The 21,776-nt window shown below is 42.1% G+C and overlaps 1 protein-coding gene across 4 annotated transcripts in view; it reads right to left on the reverse strand.

Moving 5' to 3' along the window:
• ASAP1 (ArfGAP with SH3 domain, ankyrin repeat and PH domain 1) overlaps window positions 1-15,309 on the reverse strand; it is a 147,638-nt gene extending 132,329 nt beyond the window's left edge. The window contains exon 1 of one of the 4 annotated variants that reach the window (XM_040547179.1): window positions 14,856-15,309. The gene's annotated coding sequence lies outside the window, so the exon portion shown is untranslated. The remainder of the gene's footprint in view (window positions 1-14,855) is intronic. The other 3 variants (XM_040547182.1, XM_040547183.1, XM_040547175.1) reach the window with 3 other exon arrangements.
• Window positions 15,310-21,776: the final 6,467 nt, after the last annotated feature.

The following is a 21,776-nucleotide window of genomic DNA, read 5'->3' on the forward strand; positions in this document are numbered from 1 at the left end:
TCTAACATACTTCAGTGAAGGAAATTTGAGGATATTTGTCTCTGGACATGTCACCTCAGACCTGATTTTAATATATCCGAAGCAATGAAAGTCCCATTCTGACCTCATACATTAGCAGTGTCCTCAGTGATTCCATAAAAATACACCATCAAAGCACTAGCACACTTATGGGAATGAGCTGAATCGTGAAAGAAGTAATAATAGAAAAGTCATAATTGAATTGCACATACCAAGGCAGTACACATATTTCTTTGTTAAGTAGTCTGTTTTACCCTGGATGTCCACACACAGCTGTCCTTACAAGAGGGCTCGAGCAGGTTTTTAGGAATTGCTCTAATTAACGTCTGGGAAGCCAAGGGCAAGATGAGTTATGTGGTCACTGCCTGGGCTGAGTGCTCAAGGCAGGGAAAGCAGCACTCAGCAAAAAACACAGAGCCTGGCGACCACCAGGACTGGATTCCTTGTCACAGCATCTGTCACTTGTCTTTCTCTTTCATCTCACAGCATCTTTCTCTTTCATCTCATCTTGTGCACTGGTACCTGCCTTACTGTGTGAGCAGATCACTGCATATCACCTGTCCTGCTCCATGTTTGCAGTGGCCTCCACTCAATTTCTGCTTGTTTTACCAGTGATACTTCTATTTCTCTTACAAGTTATGGATGATAATGTAGAATAGCTTAGAGCCCAGGAGAGACCCCGAAGAACTGACTGACATTCTCTTTGAGTCCGTATTTATAATGGTTTCTGAGAACTGTCAATTACTCAGTTTGTAATCCATGAAATAATTACAATCAATATGACTTTAAATAACTCTAGTTTCTTAATCAAAATGCTGTTTGGTGCCAAAAGCTCTACTAAAGTTCATACTTATTACATCAATAGTATTGATTTTTTTTTCAAGAAAATGTAAAACCTAAAAAACTATCAAAATAGCTTTCTTGAAATAAAATACATTTCCTTTAATTCCATCCTGGTTGCCATGAATTGCATTACTTTTCACTAATTCCTTTTGAATAGTGCCTGGAATTAGCCATTCCAGTGTTTAACACTGGATTGATGTGAGGTTGAGAGGATTATTAATCCTCAGGTCATTCTATTGAGCTTTAAAATATATTGGCAAAGTAGGAGTTTTCTTCCATGAAATAGCCATGTGTTTGAATATGCATTGAAAATCAACTTTTAAAATTCGGGTAGTTTCTTGTACAACATTCTCATGAAAAAAAAATAAAAAGAACCTTGTTTTAGGAGGTGGCATTGCTGTTAGAACGGAACATCATTCTCCACCCTTGTCTGATGATACAATCCTCCTATGATTATGAAATGATCATATGATATCTGGGCTGTGCAAAGGGCTATGGAATAGTTGCACTGGACAGCCTAAATCTGCTTTAGGAATTCATGCCACAAAAGTGGGTAGTTCTAAGGTTTAACAGTTTTGTAATATATCACCACTGTACAATGTTGCAATGCATCGCTACAGCCAGCCAGAGGGTTTAAGTGCAATTGTTTGGTAATTTTCTGCAATCTTCTTCAAAGGTGAATTTTCAAGACTCAGGTATATGACACAGAGATTTGTGCAAGTATTTAGTCTGAAGGACTCTGCAGTCTTTGATGCCTGTCTTTTGTTACTTGTTGAAGACCTTCAGGATGGTGGTGTTGTGACTTAAACCTCCTTGGATCTACTTACGAGTGACCTTTTTATCACTTCCTACGATATCCATCAGCTGTTTCTTGGGCTCGGGGAAGATTTTTCATTTTGTGGAGGCAGCAGTTAATCAGAGTGCCTGCTTCCCAGGTGCAGACCTCTAGAGAGCTTTCACAGACCCTATCAAGGGTATTTTCTTATATTTGATGACAAGGCTGCCATCCACAGTCCAAGATTTTGAGTTACTTGCAATCTACTTCTGAAGCCTGTGAGAAGCTCATGACATGAGAGTGTTTTCCGCCTGCTCTGCAAGGTTAGTAACTGTTTAATGATAGTTCAGTATGGAGTCTTCAGCAAATAGTCCTGTACACAGTATATGGATAATAGAGTAATAATACAATCTGAATGCTACATCCTCTTGTCACTGTCCCTACTTATTTTTGATAGCCACTTATTGTGGGCTGAATTCAATAATGGCAACTTGCTGAATGGATTTATAGGGTTGTACAAATCAGAAATGACTAAACCTGTTGTAGCTGTGTTAAAAATCAACTTCGCTCTGCATGAAAAGTCTGGTGCATCCGAGCTTTCCACATCATCCCTACAGTGGCTTTTCTGCTGTGTGGCAGCAGCTCTCAAGCAAAGCAAGCGGCACGCCTCCTGCTTCTAGCTGTCATCGATTGTTCAGGTACTCATCAGGTCTCGCATTGTCTGAACACATCACGAAAGTCAATGAACACATTTCCTCCTGAAAGGACTGTTGCTAATTCTTCTCCAAAGCCGAGTCCCACACAGACAGTCTGTAGCAGAGCCAGGAACCAGACCCTGATGTGCTCATCTCAGTCTGCTGTCTCCAGCACAAAGCCAGGCTTTGAGCAGAAGGATGACTCCACAGTGCCTTCTGCCAGCCCCTCTTGTCTCGGTACAGCTCTGCCCTTCAAAATGCCGTTTTTTCATGCCTTCCCCTTTGGCACGTGCCAAGCAGTGCCACTCTCCCTGCTTGGACCCTGTGTCAGTGTCACATCCTTTGGCTGGTACAGCACTGCTGGCCGCTCTGGTCTTCAGCGGAGTGCAGTCAGGCACAGAATTATCAAAGCCTCTCTATGGAATATCCAGAAATACAAGGCACATAAAAAACCTCAATACAAGAACACAAAGATGTTCTTAAATATCCTCTCCTTTCATTCCTCACGTCTGTATCTGCCCCTATACTGAGTCATGTCCAGATCCATGAGCATGCCTTTGAAATCATATGCACTATTTATATAGAAAAATGAGATTAGCTCAAAAGAAGTGACAACAGAGCCTAAACTTGATCCAGACTCAGTCCGTGTTAATGGGATTCTTTACATACACTTTAGTGAGCTCTGACTCAACTTTTATACTTTAAAAGTAGGATGTATCTGACAAAGTGTCTTTGCCTGGGCTGTTCACCCCAGGCTCCCTTTATAGTTACTGATGATACAGTCAATACTGTCAACTGAAACTAGGTTTCAGCTCACCTCATCCTACAAGAGTAGATGTTGAAAAAGACATGCTAAAGGAGTTATCTACGAAGGTCAGATGAATCACAGCCTAAACTGTCTCTTCCATTTTACTGACTAGAAGAGATAGCAGGGTGCCGATCCCAGAGGCAGACACCTCTTGCGGTGCTGCATGCCCCAAGTGCATCACAGTAGGACCCTCGTATTTCTGCCCAGACCATCCTGTGGGCATATACAAGGCTGTAGCCCTAATTCTACATTCCAGAAGAAATGCCAAGACAAAGAAAAGAAAACTTAAAAACTAAGCTTTTTATGGAAGCCCCCAGGAAATAGTATCTATTTGGGTATACTATCATGACCGCACCTGCCCCTAGCAATCTGATGAGAAGTTTTAACAATCTCTAGAATATTTGGCTACAAGAAATTACACAAATAATATAAAGTTATATGCTGTAATATAAGTTTAGATATTTTTACCGAGAGAAGAATGATGCAGCTGAAAAATAAACCACCCTTTTTCAGTTTAATTTGTATCAGTTTCCTTTTTGAGCTCACGTGATGGTGGTGCTTGGACTGTTTATTTTAGTGACAGCATGAATTTATGCTGAGACAGAAGCAATCAAGTCACATAGCTTTCAGGAAGATGGGAAAACATCAAGACTGAGTCTCTCCAGGCTCTGACGGTAGTTAAAAATACTGAATAACTCATATGTTATCTCTCTAAACCTCTCCTATTACTTAATAAATCACTTCACAATGAAATGAAGTTGACCGATGTATTAATTAGTTAAATTGGTAATGACTTGCTACTGTGTCAGCAGGTAACAATGAGATGATTATTTGAGATGCGCTCAAGTGCTTGGCTCATGTTGCAGAAAGCAGAGATGTGCATGGTGGGAAACTTGAGGTTTCTTCTGCTCTTCTGCAGCTGTAGAGCTGAGCTGCCTGCTAAGCGAATACTTGGCAAGTGCCAATGTTAAAAAAAAAAAAAAAAGAGAGAGAGAGGGAAGAAGTAAAAAAGAAAGAGAGAACTATTTCAAGGGACAATTATCTAAATGAGTTGGAGAAACCTGGAATGACTAAGCCCCCGATCTCTGGAGAATTTGTTCTGAGCACTTTGATGAATTTTAAAATGGTGTTGCATTCTGGGTTTTAATAATGTATTCCTGCTCTTCTCCTGGCTCTAGGCAACTGTTGTTAGGTCCATTTTTTACAAAAGCCTAAGGAAACTGAGTTAATAAGAGAAAGTCACTAAGCCAAGTGCTGCACACCTGCCAGGTGCCTGAGAACAGATGACAAGGCAGATGTCTGGTACCTTCAGCATTGCACCTCTTGAATGAACCTTTTTATCAGACATGTTATGGACCTGCTTCACTTTTAGGTCAGCAAATAATATTAATTAAAAGGAAAAAAAAAAAGTTTTGGTATCTCTAGCACAGTCAGTATCTTAGGTAGCTTTGATTTCCTCCTTGGTTACATTCATGAACTGAGTCTGGTTCTTGACAAAAGAACACCCATCTCTGATTAAAAAAAACCACCAACAGGAAACTTCAGTCTCAGTCCGTGGCTGATAGTTTTAAGCCTGTCTCTTCAGTGAACAGTGTTAGAAACACAAACATTTTGCTTCTCAATGCTGAAGCCACAAGCAAATCTGGGACTGAAACACAAACCCAAGTGTTAGCTTGGAGAGCCTCAGTCCCGGGGGAAATTCAAAAGCCTGAGCTGGCTGCCCATGTTTCTCTTTAGCCCATATCGGGAAGGTTAGACACTTGAAAGCAGATTCGCAGAAGAAAGCACAGGAAGAAGGAGCCACCTAAGCCACCTGACAGTGAACATGAAAGGCACAACTGGACTTTGATAGCAGTCTTCAACAATTCAGTAAGTGTTTATCTTTGAGGCAGACCTGTACTCATGAACCTGCCCCTGGAAGGAGAAACCTTAAGTCAGCCCTTAATATCTTGTAAAACTATAACGCTGTCTATAATTCTTTAACAGTTAGTGAGATTGTGTGCCATGGAGGCTCTGTGTTCAGTCTCTTCCTTGCCTGCTCAAGACCAGGTTTTCCAGACTTCTCCTGCAGGCACCTAGGACCACTTCTGCAAGGTCTAGAAATTGTCAGTAGTTATGAAACAATCAAGCTAAATCTTCCTTTGTGAAAAACAAAAGCACTCTGAATCTAACTCAGATTTTTCTGGGGAACATCTGATCCAATTTAATTCAGTAAGTCCCATTCCAGTCATTAATCTCCAGCCAATTTTTTTTTTTTTTAATTTTATTGCACATTATGATTTACTCCGAAGCTCTATGTTCATTGTTATGTAAAGAAGCAGTTGCTCAGATCCTCTTTCTCTTGATCTCCTGATTGGGAAAATACTGCACAGATGTAAGACTATTACTCCTCTGAGAGAACTCTTCCCCAATTAAAAATAGTGTCTCAGGGAAATTATGGTCTTGTAAATAGCTTCTGCTTCTAAGAAAGACTACATTAACAGTATAAATGAGGCTGGGTTTCTTTATATCAGATCTACTGTTTACTGCAAAACCAGTACAATAACAGACACAACTGATATTGAACGAATATCCCGGGAGGGCTTAAAAATGTTGAAATCGCACATATGTATCTTTTGATACTTAAAAGAACCCGATTTGCCTCATGCGTTCCCGAATGAACCTATTTCCTTCTTGGGAAGAAAACCCAACAAATGTCTTGTTTTTAACATGCACAGGAAAAGACAAAACAGAAACATATTTTCTCATGATAACTACTGTCGAAATCAGAGGGTGTTGCCAGGGTTCACACAGATGCTGCCTGGTCACTGTTGTCCGTCCTCCTGTCTGTGGAAAACCACAGCAAAACCCGCTGCAGTTTGCATCTGGAGTGGGAGCTGGATGAGACCGTTCAGTTCTGGTGTTCGTGACCACCGCTCATCTCCTGCTAAATCTAGTACACTAATATAAATTGCAGATGGCTAGAGGTGCTTGGGAGTGAAAGCACTCAACTGTCCTTTCTGGGGATCTGAGTTTCTTTCCCTTCTAAGTTCACATTCTGGAGGGAGCCCAGGGTCTTTCTGCAAGACATGAATTGACTTGTCTTCAACGGTCTGGTCCAGCTGGTGATTTCTATTTAGAAGGGATTTGGATTGTAAAAACAAATGTTCTGCAGCTCAGGACTGACATACGTCTTGCACTGGAAAACTCAAGTAGAAGTGCTGAACTCTTGTCTACTGAAACCTTCATTACTGGATTGAAATAATTGACCTCACTTTCCAAAGAGCATTAAGATAATTTATCCAGGACTTTGGTATGAGCTGAGGTTCTGAATTTTAGGCAACCAGCTTTTGAAAATTACTGATTTAAGCTTTATCTACAAAGGACAGCTTTAGCAAACAGGGTTCTCTCCTGGTGCTGCTTGTCTAAGCAAAACTTCGCTACTGTACTGTCAGTCAGCACTCGTAGGCCAGCAACACTGATGTCAGGACATAATTATTCCCAGGGAATGCTTCCCCTATTAATGCAGTGGATTAATGGTCCATGATATTGCAAAAAGACATGTCTTTCAAGGAGAGAGAATTAAAGCAGTGGGATAAATAACAACAGGTGTCTTTCACCTAACTCTTGTTGCTCCTAAAGCTGTTCAGGTTTGCATGAACATGGAGAGAGGACTTTGGGGTGATGAAAGCCCACAAAGGCACCCTGCTACTCCTAGGGGAAGGCTTTCAAGTGGCAGAATGAAGGGTGTGTGGCTGCTTGGGGACTTTTACCTCCTGGGTGAATTTAGCTCTGGGTATAATGAAGTACAAATGCTTGTTAAAGCTTTTCCCACAGGTTGTGGTGGGCACAGTGCCTCACTTCCATGGAAGTTCTGTCTTTCCTTCTGTTTTTTCTCACAGTAGCTGTTTTCTTTGGGGAGGAGGTAGTCAGAGATAACAAACTGTTTCCTTCTTCTGTTTATCTGCCTGTTTTCATGACATATGTAGCATTTCAGTCCTCTGTTCCTCCATCAGAATTGACTGAAGGGGTTCAAAATCACAGAGGGGCACACAGTGTAATTGCGTCAGCTTCATTTATAGAGACCAGACTACAAATGTTGCAGATTTCTCAGTAACACATTATTTAAATTAGGTTTCAATTATCAAAGTCTCTATGATTTAAGGGTTTTTATTTATTTATTTTTATTTTTCCTCCCAGAACATAAAACACAACAAGAATGCGATTGCCTTCTATTCTTTTAAATGGTGACTTCAACATCCAGCATCATGAAAAAACATTATCTAAGACTCCTTGTTTTCCTAAGCTTCAGCCTGGGGTCATGTCCCCTCTTGAGCATATCTATTGTAGGAGTTTATCTGTAAACCCAATTCTCTTCCTCAAGTTGCAGAGATTGAACGACTTTTGCCCTGATATGACTCATGGGACATGGGTCTACTTCAAATCCCAGCCCCGAGAAGGAGACACTTAGGACCTGGGGTCTCTTCTGGCTGTTTGGGAAAGGAATCAGTCTAAAATGGGCAGAATTAATCTTATAAATGATCCTTATGGCATGGAGGTTTCTTGCTAAGTGGAACTTCACAGTCAGGCTGTTCTCTGAAGGCAATGAAAGGAACGAATTGTAAGAGTTTGCAATATACCATGTACATACATGTTGCTACAGTGGCAACAGTACAATAGTACAATTACTATTCTGAGGTTCCGAGGAATTCTAGGAAGAAAAGCATAAATCACAACTGTCAAGTGATTTCTCTAATTCAGACCAGGTGCCAGGTAGGCTGTCATATGGCTTCAGCATACAGGAGCAAAAGATGACTTACAATCACCTTTTTATCCTTATTCCTGCCGTTACTGACACCATTATTTCTAATATTCTCAGTGGTATGGAAATTGGTTTCAACTGAACCCAATCCCATTTCACTGTCTAGGTGGTGAGAAAAAATGCCAGCTGTAGATCATCTTGTGTTAGATGTAGATTTTTAACCCCAACATGACCAACACAACAACACACGGCTCCTTCTCAACCACAAGTTCGTAAACACAGAAAATAAAATGATAAAATATAAATGACTCATGAGGTCTGGGATTCTGGCTGACACCTACCTTACCATTGATTAAATCTGGAGTCAGATTATGACATTAATCTAGGACAAGTGTAAGATCAAAATTCTACCTTGGTGGCTGATAAATAATTTAATGTAGAATTATAATATCTGTTAGTCTTAATAAAATATTTTCAGAAATTACCAAGGTAGAGATCCCCTTTGTTCATGAATATAGATAACTACTGAGTTGTAGGAATTTCAGATCCTGACAAGCTTTGCTAAATACTCAGCTACTAATTATGAACAGAAATAAAAGGACACCTGCTGAAATAATTATTAAAGGATATGCAACTATGACCTGCCTCTGATCAGATGGATGGAACCAGTATCCTACACCAGCAGAGAATGCGATCTTCCACATTTTATGGGAAATGTACCATTAGGTAAATGATTATATCGGTAAAATTGCTAATTTGGGTGACTATTAAACAACTGGTTTGGAAAGCAGAAGGAAAGTAGCAATATAGTTACACTCTAAATTAGATGAAATGAATCTATACACTCCATGGTGCTGGCATAGATCTTATTTACCCACAAATAAATCTGGAATATTTACACAAAACTCAATTTGTAGCAGCACTATAAAGTTACTAAATAACTAAAAACCTCATGTAGGAGACTAGGATTGGACCCTGACTGTCAGTAATGATTTAACAGCTGTAAATTGAAGACATTTTTTTTTCCCCATGAATTTGTCTAATTGCATTTTGAACTCATATAAGCTTTTTTTCATGGATGTTAAAAATGTCTATTAGTTTAAAGGAAAAATAACACAAATCCATGCTGCAAATGTCTGTCCAAGACAAGTACAATGTAAGCATGGGCTTTGACTCCAGAAGTCTTTCAGATGAGGTCCTGGGAAGCTGGGATTTTAATCTGAGGAATTATCACTACATGTAGCCCTGTTCAGCTCTTGCTTCCTATGCAGATGTGGTCAGCCACTGCTGGACCAGGGTCTTGAAGCATTGGCTTGGATGGTTTTATCTTCTCATATGGAACCAGAGTATCATGCTAAGGCCTTGGTGTTATGCTGAACCTAGATACCAGAAGGCTTGTCCTAGTGCCTGAAATGTCCTGCTGCCTCACAGTCTGGCAGTTCTGGCCAGAACAAAATTGTTTCCTGTGCATTTGGCCAACTGCATTAAAAAGCGCATGCAGCTGCACCAGCCTTGGCAGGAGACATCTCCCTCTTCCTGCCCCAGCAGTATGGAGGAGCATGTTGTCTGCGTGCCCTGCATTTCCCATCTGCACACTCCCTTCTGGCTGCTCCAGGGATGAAGGGGAAGAAAGTGGGAGTCAGCCACACTTCTGCTGCTGATCTGGGCAGTGCCATGCAGCGACTTGCCTGTGGTCACACCATAACTCAGTGCCAGAAGGTGGCTGTCCCATGGCTGTGGTTTGGCCACTAACTAATGGCCGATTTCCTTCCTCCCCAGACTGGAGAATATAAATGGAGAAGTGCATGTAGTTGCAGATCCTGCCAGGACCCTGGGGGCACAGCTTGGTTTCCAGCTGCAATCCCACCCCAACCCATGCCACAAAGCCACAGCTCCAGCTGATGAAACAAAGAGGGAAGACCTGGCAAGGCCTCATTTGCCTTTTCTCCAAAGCAGGTTGAATTTTCAGCCTTAGGGCCTGACACCAATTGTCATTTTCTTTCCTAGAGTAAGGCCAATTCTGGTGATGGTACAGATACAGTATTTTTACCTGCTGAATTAAAAATGAGGCTTATAGCTGGGTGAAGGAGATTAATTGAAGTTCATTATTTGCCCAAGTAACATTTAGAAACGTCTGCTTGTACTCAAAGATAGGCCCTCCTGGATATAGACTGGGGATGAACCGGAAATGAAGAAAAGCTAAAAACCTGAGATCTTCTGGGAGCTGCAAACTCACTGAATGTCTCACATGGGTCTCCTCCAGTGGGGAAATGTTGCAATCTTAAGCTGTATTGGTTTCTTTAAGCACCAAATCCTTTAAAACTGGACATTACGTACCCCAACAGCTCTGTCCTGACAAGTGCTGCGACACACACGGATGCTGGGCCATTTACCCCCACAGACACAACTGTTCCCATCCCTTCTGCGCACATCCTCCCTCCAGCCTTTCCTCCCTGCCCAACCAATTCAGGCCTAGAGGGACAGGAGAGCTCCGCTGGGGCATTTTTACCACCCCAAGCTACAGCACGGCTGCTCCTTGCTGCCTTTTACCCAGCGCCTCCTTGAGCCTCCTTCTCCAGGCCTACGCTTCCCTTGGAGATAACCCTATGGTCCCAAGCATGCACTGCTTCGCCGCAAAGGCCCCCCAGTTTGTTTGTTATTTTTCCTCCTGGTTTATTTATGAAAGCTGCGTGCCGAAATGCTCTCCCGCTGGTTGCCACCTCTTTTCTCTGCTGTGTGCTTCCTGCTGGGTGTTTCGCCCTGACACACCAATACAGACGTGAAACACGACATGGGGGACATCTGCCCCGTGCTGCTGTGCATCGACAGCAGAGAAGCTCCAAGAGTCACAACCTTCTTTTTTTTTCCCCTCTTCACAGGACTATATTGCAGGATGTACAGGGCTTCCTGCTGCAGCCCCCTGCGGCCCGCAGCCCCCCGCTCTCGCTAACACCACCGCAGTCTGCAAACGTTTAAAGGCAGTTTCTTCAGAGTTAGCCACATGCTTCGAATTGTTATGTGGTTAACCGCCAAGAACAAACCCCCACACAAATACCTACGGATCGACTTGCTCGAGCCAGGGTGGTAGCAGTGGGGGTGGAGGCGAGGGGGGGCTTCCTTGTTTCACTTTTGATGAGAAGACAATCGAGTTTTCTTGACTTTTCCAAGCTGCTAGCAGCAGCCACATCACGGTACTCACTGCTTGTTGCCATTTCCACATTTGTTCACGTTTACAGCTGATGAAAGGAGCCTTGTTCGGCAGCCCTGGTCTTGTATGCCAGGGGCCACATCCTCAGCTTGGTGTAAATAATTTTGCCTGGTGAATGGGAATGGAAAATGCAACTTCCTCTACGTGAGCACTGTGTGAATGCAAAGCCAGGAGAAGCCTTCTGTGCTTTGACATTGCCCTATTCCATGTCCCTTAACTCTTATAAAAGCTGAATGCTTTTCTGCTGACTCACAGAGGCAGATGGGTTTTGTTATCTCCAGCCGAGATAAGGGAGAATATAGGGAAAGCATCACTGCCTCTCTGGCTTTGTGGTTCAGGGGTCCAAGTGAGGACCCTCAGTGTGGATGGAGCTTGCCTTGTGGGTACCATGTGGGAGGAGAACCAGGCTGGACGGGGCTTTGAGTAGCCTGGTCTAGTGGGAGGTGTCCCTGCCCATGGCAGGGGGTTGGAATTAGGTGATATTTAAGGTCCCTTCCAGCCCAAACCATTCTGTGATTTTGTGTGTTCAATGAGAGCAATACCTGTTCCAGGATGAGCCCTGCCGCTTCCCATCCTTGCACTAATCAGTGTCTGAAATAACGGGGCCTGGCATCCTTCCCTCCCCACCTGGCACCCTCTCCCTGAAACACTGCTTCTCCCTGAAGCACAAGAGAGAGCCTTAAAGCCAAGGGCAAAGAGAAAAAAAAGTGCCCCAAAACAAGAACACTCCTCCAAAATCCTTGGAAATTCCACTGTGCCTACTTACGTCTTCTTGAATTATAGAATTATATAATGGCAGTTCCCTTTGCTTGTATTTCCATCTGTTCATGTTGCAGTCATGAGAGTGGACTCAAATGGAAATACAGACAATCATTTTGCCGTGTACCTAACTTTAAGATCCACCTAAAGTTCATTTTCATTTATAAAATGGCTGACAAAAGACTCTACCAGGTGGCTAGAAGAGGCTCAAGGAAACAATTTTTATCTAAAAGTGATCAGGTAAGGAATTGCATTCTTTGCTTTTTCCAGAAAATGGCATGGAAAGGAGGGGTTAAAAACTTACAATGTGGGGAAAAATTTCAGGGAAAGTGGCTTAGTTCCTCTGGTCCATTCATCATCTGAGCAGAGAAATATCACTGCATGTATGAAGTTAGCTCTGCAGGACTCTCTGCCTGTCAAAACTGTTTATCTGCACTTGCCAACAACAGCAAGAAAGGCAGGAGGACTGGCGGCCGTGATGGTGAATGAGTTGGACACATGTGGAGAAGGTGCACGAGCTGAACTTCCTCACTGATGCAGAAGAGATAGAAGAAGAAGGGAAAAAATGTGAGGTATCTAATTGTAGAGAGTTTAACAGTGCAGTTAAAAAAAAATGGTCTTTTGCAACATTTCTCCATGGGCAACTGAACAGATAGGTCTTCGTGTCCAATCAGCCATCATGCCACTGAAGGTATGGGGACAAATGCCAGCAGAACCAGCTGCTGGGGGGTACTGGCCCATGAACATATGGCAGTGGGGAGCTGAGCTGGTAATATTGCATTTAGATAATACAGAAATAATGTGATAATCATTTATTAGGGCACTATTCAATGCTTGGTGCAGTTATATAAAGAGGTACAAAAAATTCCCACAGTCTAAATCAAAGCAAGCCTTAAACCTTTGTGAGGGCTATTTGGACAAAAAAAAAAGAAAAAGGAAAAATAAAAGGGGGGGGGGGGGGGGGGGAGGGGGAGGGAAGCGAATTCACATTTATAAAAATAAATCCGCACACAATGAGCTGAAGGTTGTGCTTCTGCACTTCCTGGTCTGGGTGTGAGCAGAAGAGGAAATACCAAAATACCACCAGAAAAAAACTATTCCCACAGCATTTCCAACCTGACTTAAACCAGAAAGCTCTGACCATCCTGCACAAAAGAGGGAAAAAAGCAACTGAGCCAGTCCCAAGGCTCCTGCTCATCAGACAGCCAACCACATTTCCAAAGCTAGGAGATCTGGGTAGACCTAGAGAAGTCTTCACATTTCCCCTCTGTCTTCATCTGTACTCTCTATTTTCTGCAGTTCACTGATCGTTAGTGATGTTCTGACTCTTCTGCCGGCTTTGAGAGGAGCACGTTTCTGCTTTGGCCACTTCAGTCACAGCCATGGACAGAGCACAGCCATGAGACAGGGCACCAAGGTCTGGTCTACCTCAGGTGAGGGGCTCCTTGTCCTCCCTTTCAGTTTTTGGGAATTCCCCACACTGAGAATACACACCGATGTACACAGCAAGAACCAACATTTCGATGCGTAAAATACCATCAGTTTCAGTGTTGCCCCGTGTTAATAATTAAAATCGAGTTCCTGAAGGCTTACAGGCAAAAAGACACCAGTTTGGTCTGGCTGGTATCACACAATCCTTCTGCTGATACTGAAGAAAAGCTTGAAGAAGAGCAGCAGGATCACATTCAAAGGGTTGTGCAGAAACCCAGCATACTGGGCAACTATTAGTTTAAAACTTCAAATTTGGAAGCTCTGGAAAGAATTTGGAAAATGCATTTTTCCCTTTATTGGTATAAAAAAGTAAGGTATTTTCTCCTGCTAAACCCCAACATTTTAAATGATGATTGATGTGCACTATTATATGCTAGAGTTCAGGACATTTTCAGTAGTCTAATGAAAATCAGAGCTAAAGTAGAGAAAGCTGTTTTCGTTATATACGTTTCCTAGTATCTAAGCAATTTCTGAAACAAGATTTTTCCCTAAAATTAGAGAACCAAGTCCCTGGAACAGGTCCAAGGAGTAGCTCAGGAATGTGCAGTGCAACCACAGCCTCCAGCTAAGGGACACAACAAAAGCTGCAACAGTGATGATGCTTTATCTTCCACATCTGACTCCAAAAACTCTTCCATGGATGCCAGCAATGAAATCTGATTCAAAGAGGCCTGAAATGAAGATTTTTTTTTTCTTTTCAAAGCTGACTCACTGATTTTGAGACCAGTCGACTTGTTACATTTGTGACCATGGTTTAACTAAAAACACCTCAGGCTAGTAATAATGCTGCCATGGGCTCTCGCATCCAAAGATGAAGTTAAAACCTTAGCTAAGCCTCATGTTTGAATACAGCTTTCCAGTTTGGAGCAGCACAGCACTCAGCATTTTCCCTCCAACAACGAAAGCCCCTTTCTGGCCTCCCGGAACATTGCTGCAGAAAATATGCTTTCACTCCTACTGCAAACTTATTTAAGAGACAATAGGAGAAATAGTTATCACATGGGTTTTTCTTCAAATTTAAAACTGGATCAACAATAAAACTTAAAAGACCAAGGAAGCATGCAATGACACTCATAAAATGATCTTTTTCTTTTACGATTAAATGTCATGGAGATTGAGTTGTTGCAATTTGCTACATGTGGCCCCAATTCTGCAAGCCTTCCCTTAATATGAGCTCTTTTAAAAGCCACTGAAGTTGTTTATGTGAGTAGAAGTTACTCACATGGGTAAGGACTGGCAGAATCTGGCCTGACAGATTTTGCTACGGTAAAGTTTACCTAGATGTTATCTAGGCTGTAGAGCAGTGTGTATTTTTAGCAATGAAAAATGGACTTTTTTTTTTTTAATTATTATTATTCTTTAAGAAAAGTTTTACCTTCAGCTACACCCCTCTGCTTTTTTTTTTTTTTTTTTTCAGTTTGCTCAGCAGCCACACTCAGTGGCTGTGCTCAGCCTTTGTCCTTGTCCGAGAGCTGTACGGGACTGAGCACCCTCCCAGCCGATGCCCTGTAACTCACCAGGACTTGTGCAGGCTGAATTCCCATTCCAGATTTGCTCCTCAAACCTAAGGCCATTGTTCCATCTCAAACTAAAACGTATTCTCCCATGGGCAGCTGGAAAAGACCATTTTTCTTCGAGTTTTATTTCCACAAAAAAAAAAAAAAAAAGAAAAAAAAGAAAAAGTCAAATAAAACAAAAATAAAAACAAAGCAAAACAAAACAAAAACAGGAAATCCAATGCACGGTGAACCCAGAGCTCTGCAGTCTAAGAGTGTTGATCTGCATCCATAAATGTCCTGACCGGTGAGGAGACACAGGCACTACAACTGGAAAGAGAGCAGGAAGGAAAGCCTACCATGTGAGCAAAGTGAAAAAAAAAAAAAAAAAAGTTTTAAAAAAAAAGTGAGAGAGAAAAAGGTCTGCTCAGTGGACAGCACTTGGGCTGATAGCAGGGATTTCAGGAAATCCAAACACTCAGACAGGAAATCTGAACACTGGATAAACACACCATAATCTCCACAGATACAGCTAACGTGCTGCCTCTCCTGTTAACCCTTCGCCTGCCCGTGGTGGGGGCTGCAGCCAGATATGCGATGCCTTGTAACACAAACTGCCTGGGGGGGCTCGAAACTCCGAGCCCTCCTTTCCCTGCCTAGCAGCAGGGAAAGGAGGGCTTGCATCCAACCTTGCTGCTCCGGCGTCCTGTTTTCCTCCCTTTGTTCCTAGATACTGATGCTTTAGCTAAAAAGTGTATGATTTTTAGGTAGGGTTTCCTCCTCTGAGATGGAGGTGATATTGCACTCGGTGCACACTCTGTGCCATCAGCTGTGGCTACCTGGGACTCCTGAACCAGTGTTACCTCGCTCTCTGCCTTTTCCCCCTCTCTTCTGCTGTAAGACAAGAGTTATGTGTCTGTCTGTGGGACACTTGCAGGCTGCCAGTGATGATTTACTGTAGGGTTGGTGCAGAATGGGAGGGAAGGGAACCTCCAAAATTAGAGGGAGAGAGGTCTTAAAGGAAAAGGGGAGTCTGAAAACTCCCTTTATGGTATTTTGCTAAGGAATTTAGGATTGAACTCTGCAGTCCTTAGCAAAATTAAGATGAAGCCTGTTTGGTTGCTTGTTTCTAGCGAATGGACTCTCTGTCTTGTGTTTCACTTCCCGATATTAAGAACATTGCTTTATTTTTTGTTTGAATCTACTTAATTGATTTCGTGATTTCTATAATCTACCTTGGTTGAACTATAAATGTAAAAGTCTTTGTTAGCTACAGTAGAAAAGGAAAGCAATAGCACTTCCTATCAAAATAGATGTAGAACTCCTTGCTCCCAAAGATGTCATTCATAAAGTGAAGTTTTTGTTGGAGTTGTCCCATTGAAATCCAAAGGGCTATGAGCACACACAGAAAACTGAGCCCCAGGGTTTTTGCAGGACGTGGACTGCTGTGTTATTGTAGGAGGACAACTGCAGGCTTCACCACTTTTCAGAGGTTACTTACTCCTAAGGCAAGGGCCCACTTCCAAAAACATGCCTTCTTCGTAAAAATTGACTCCACCTTTTTGACACAGCCCTGACTATAGCATGTTAGAAAGAAAACCCAGTGTCTTCAGATTTTCTGGTTCTCCTAGGACCTAATGATTAAAACAAACTAGTATCTTGAGTTTCATGTGCCCGTTTGCTAGAGAAGTATTTAGATACAGAGGTAATCTCCACTGGCCAGTGCCCTGGCTCAAGGCAAAGGCAATTAGCTCCTCTGAAATAGCCCTAACTTAAGTCCCACTTGCAGCATGAGCCTATATAATTTTTTAGGGTACTCACCAGGAACAAAATATGAGCACTAGAGGCAAACAATTCCTTCATCACTTACTGCTAATTATGGCAGGTTTCTGCTTCTTATTTCAAAGAGAGAAGCTCTTGTAAAAATAGCATGGGTTACAGTGTTCCCTGAAAGTGGCCAGGTTTGGAAATCATGCCTGGTCTACTGAGATAGGTTGTGTTGGCCAAGTGGTGCTGTGGGTGGGCAGCCTGGCAGCAAAGCTGGAGTGGAAAGTGGGGATTTGGGGGCATCTCTGCCTCAGGAAGTCTGCTCTGGTTTCCAGTTGAGTTCTAAGTCAGGACACAACTTCCAGGTTGGGTCCTCTCATTCCCAGTCATCCTCCCACTACTTTTCAGGATGCGAGGCCAGTGATGGAAGTCAATCCCTACAAATGCAGCTGGAGCGCTGGCGGCAGCATCTGTGCAAGTGGCTGGTAGAACAAAGGCTTTGCTTTAGAGGCATGAAGTCATTCCCTTTGCCTAGCACGTGCTACATGAAACAAGTACCAAATGGTTGCTTGATGATGTCAGGAGAGAACTGGTGGAAAAAACAGGGAAAAATTAAAACATCTGAGTTTTTTTCCCTTCCCATGTATTTTGTCAGTGAGCTATTTCAGTTATTCACTTTTTTTTTTTCCATAGAAGTTTTTCTGTTGTCACTTTTTTTCACCTTCCCTCTTGCATTTTCCTTTTAGTTCCACTTTTCCCAGTAGCAAAAGGAAAACAAAAACAGAGAAAAAGAATAAAGCACAGCCTTTGTTTTTCAGTTTAACTGGAAAAAAAAAGAGAAAATATTCATGACCCCCCAAAATATACATTTTTAAAAATTGCCTTTTAAGATTAAGAGACTTTTCATTTGAAAACATTCAAGCAGCTCTACAAAAGAAGAGCTGGGGGAAGTGGGATATAATTTATTACCACTAACATCTGCTGTAAATCAGTTAGAGGTAGACAAACATTCCCTGCCAGGGCACAGTTAGGTCAAGGTGAGAGGGGATAAAGCAATAATTAAAAAGCCTAGTGTCCTCTGGCTACCTTCAATAGACTGTGAACAGAAGAGCAAGTGCTCGCTGCAAAACTGGCTTTTGTCTTGAAAAATTTCAAAGAGAGGGAAAAAATCATTTTTATGTTCAATGGACAGCTATCAGTTTATAAAATTTTCCAAAAATTTCTGTACAGAACTGCAAAAAGTCACACTTCTGTGGTTTTTCTAAAAAAATGACAAAAGGTTGTGTGTACTGTGAAAAGTTTCACTTGATGAGAAATTTCTATTGAAAAATTCTACAGAAAGGTGTCATTGTCAGTCCTAGTGAAAGGGAGAAAAGGGACAGCATGATAGTATAACAAAGGTGACAAAAATAAACCATACCGAAATATTCAGCAGAAACAGGTAGAGAGAAAACTTCAAACTCAGGCCAACAGACATTGAAACTAAAAAAGTGAATGAAGACTCCTGAAAGGGCACAGCAGCTGCAAAATCCCCACTACCAACTGAGAAGAAAAGCCAGTGGCCTTACTCAAGACAGACATGAAGATGCTTGCTTTTAAACTGGAAAAACAAAACAAATAAAAACACAACAAAAATAACAACAAACTCCTGCCACAAACAACAACAAAAACCCACCGCATTCATCCTTGACGTATCCACAGCAGCTGAGATTTCTGCTCACTTGTTCTATATCCCTAGGATATAACTTTCTGTAGACCTCCAGCTGATAACGAAACTCTCACTTTTTCAACAAAGAACTCTAAAGCTACTGAATTAAGACAGATCAGTTCATTAAAGATTAAAAGGGTTTAGCTATGTATGTGAAAGATAAAGCACATGAAATTATAATTGAGATTGTGAACAAAATGCTTGTGAAAGAGTTATCGTTAACCTGCAAGGCCCCAAGCTCTGTTATTCTTCATGTTTCAATGACAAGCCTTATTATAAATAGCTAGGAAAATTTTTCAATATAGATTTGAAACAAAGACCTGTTCTTTACTTTCCACCACCCTACCTATGGGATTTAGAGGAGACTTCTGCTAAATAATGAAAACATTTGCAGACAAAAAGTGATGGTCCCAGCTTTGTCATTCTTCACCCTTCAGTCTCATGGAGGCTTTATACCCTTGAAAAAATGACAATATATTCACATGAAACTAATTTACCCTTTTGAGTGGAGCCAGCCCTGTGCACTCAGCAGTCCCACATCCTTCGGTAGTTACCAGAAACTGGATGCCAGAGAAGTACTGTGGCACGCTTACACCAACTTCCACATTCACACTATGGCTCTATCTGGATTTACAACAACATATGCTTAAACTTAGCAAACATTAGAGAAAATGAGTAGAAAACACTAACCAAAAGGATTTCATAAATACTGACATAACTTCCCATAAGCTATAAACACTATTTTTTTCCACAAAACTTCAGTAATTAGCTGGTTTAGAGACTTCTTGCCGTGCTGCAAAACGTATCTCTTTGTGCACTGACTTTCAGTATGAACATGTTTGCTTGGAGATCCCTGCCAATTTTATTACAGTCCATTCCTTCCTAAATGAGCAGCCAAGGAGGTTTACTTTTGAGATCAGCATCCCTGCTGGCACTTCTGCACCAGCCAAGGCACCGAGCCCCCTTCATCCAGCAGCAAGCCATGTGCTCTTACATTAAACAACAAATGTTGCTGCTTTCCCCACTGTTCATTCAGTGAAATACAGCAGAAGCTGTGTTTTAACAGGTTTAACAACATGTTTGTACATTTATTAAGCAAATAACACCTCTTGACGTTATGAAAAGGTCCGGGAATTGGAAACTGCCTTGACAAGAAGCACTTGACCCTTGGTGGTAACTACAGGCTGTACCAATGCATGGGGGGCTGTGCACATTTCATTTTCAACTGTTTTCATGTTTAATAGTTTTCTTTTTTATAAGGAAAAAAAGACCAAATCTTTTTTTTTTTTTTTTTCCCTTTCCTTTTCATTCCTCCTTCCTAGTTTTAATGGCAAAGGGGGAATTTTTTCATAGTCCGCTTTTTCTCCCCTACTTCTATTTTTCTAAAATGATGTGTGGAAAGGGGAAATTGAAGACAAGTTCAAAAAAAACTTTTTAAACAGTTCTGCTCAAAATACGCTGCATAGAAATGCAGTCATTAAAGGGCACTAAAGAAAACAGCTGTCACCTAAAGACATCTCCATGGTGTGAACATAGCTGCAGGCTCCGTTGTTTGCTATATGTGGAAAGTCCAGATAACACTTAGAAACAACCAGAGGTTGAATTATACACCACAAACACTAGCAGCAATGAAATGCTGCTGCACAAGGAACAGGCTGATATATGAACTTCCGAGAGTCACTCTGCATTGTTCCCTGGAGGTTTCCAGGCTGGCAGCTGTGCTGAAAGCGCCAGGTTAGGAGGACACATTGGACATGCTGTGAGCATCACTCTAGGCTTGAGTTGCTCTGTCTTTTCCACCAAAGACTTCCTCAGCTTCTTTTCTAAAAACTGGTGAAAAAGATGCCTCTTCAGTGTGTTGTCATAGGTTGGTTGCAGGAAATTTAAATGACAAATGCATCATGTGAACTTGTGAATAAACACTATGACAAACGCCCAGATGATCACCAGGTTGGCTTGGCAATTAGAGATTTCTTAAAAAGAGAAATATAAGCTTCTCATGATCTCAGCCTTTGGAAGTCATATGAGAAATAATTTTAAACATTTTTTTAGGAATGAAGACCAGACATACACATAAAATTAGTGCTAAAAATCTTGTAAATCCCTTATTACCACGAGCTGAGTATTTAAAATTATGGATGGGTGCCATGAGACTTGTCATAGAGATGTGATAGTCAACACTGCTATAAATGGTACAAACGTCATGTGCTATAAACACTGTATATTTGTATACACCATAGACTGTATATAAGAGCTATTAGCCTAGGAATCTTTAGTGGGATCTGGAAAAGGAAAGGGCACAGGAACAAAAAATAAAGAAAATATATTTCCAGTACCATTCATGGCTTTTGTTGGGAAATAGGTGATGACTGTTGTGACAACATCTGTAATTGGGAAGACAGTGTGATTGCCTCCATTACATCTGATGAGTCAGAATGTGCCGTATCCCATGCTCAGAGGGGCTGCAGCCCTCCTCCTCTCTACCAAAGCATATGAGACACTCACCAGAGAGGTGTGATGGCTCATGGGGAGAAGAATGCAATGATTAGGAAAGAGACTCGTTATTGTCATGGAAGGACTGCAGCACTTCCCCAAAGGAGGAACATGCTCTGCAGATGTCTCATTGCCATCATAATCCCCATTGCTTCACTCTTTTGGCTGGTTATGCTCTGGTTATAGGCTTCTCCTCAGGAGATATGCCTTCAGCTCTTCTGCAGGAGGCAGTGGCTGCCCGCATCTCACTCACATGCCCCCTGGGAGTGGGCTGAAGCATTCATCCTGGCTCATTCAGGATTACATTCCTCCATCTCACTTCTACTCTACCATGTTATCATCAGAAGTTTCAAACACTGCAACACACTATGCTCACTGCACATCTGTTTTAGGGCTACACAGCACATGTGTGAAGGAGGGTCATACGACGTCAAGCATGAATTAAGTCTCCTTCTGTGTGTTTTTTACCCTGTTTTGCAACCTGCTGTGCCAGCACGTTTGCTGGTGGGCAACACAGTGACTCTTTTGGGGTAATGTCTTGCTTTTGTGCCTTTTAGTTGCAGCATACACTGTTCTGCTGGCTTTGTTCTTCAGAGGAAGGTTCCTGTATCCCTGGTGCTCAGGCTACTTCACAGTAATGTTCAGGCAGTGCTTCTCATACAAATGAGGGATCATACACTTTTTGTCATGTGGTGGTCAGATGAGTGGTCTACTGCTTGATCTTTGGTTACTCAGTGACTAAAGGCCAGGGGTTTATAACCTATTCCTAGCAGCCTCACACCTCCAGACCAGCCTTCCCGGCGCCTGAGGCCTGCACCACACTCTGACCCAGCAGTGCCGCTGAAGTTAAGGGTGGCTCCCTGCTTCTGATCTCTCTCCAGTCATTTTCCCATACACAGGAAGCAGATTCTCTTGATGTTATATGGATTATAATTTAGAATAGTTCAGCTGGACCTTCAAAGATTACCAAGTCC

Source organism: Cygnus olor, chromosome 2 (assembly GCF_009769625.2).
Source record: "Cygnus olor isolate bCygOlo1 chromosome 2, bCygOlo1.pri.v2, whole genome shotgun sequence".
Taxonomy (NCBI): domain Eukaryota; kingdom Metazoa; phylum Chordata; class Aves; order Anseriformes; family Anatidae; genus Cygnus; species Cygnus olor.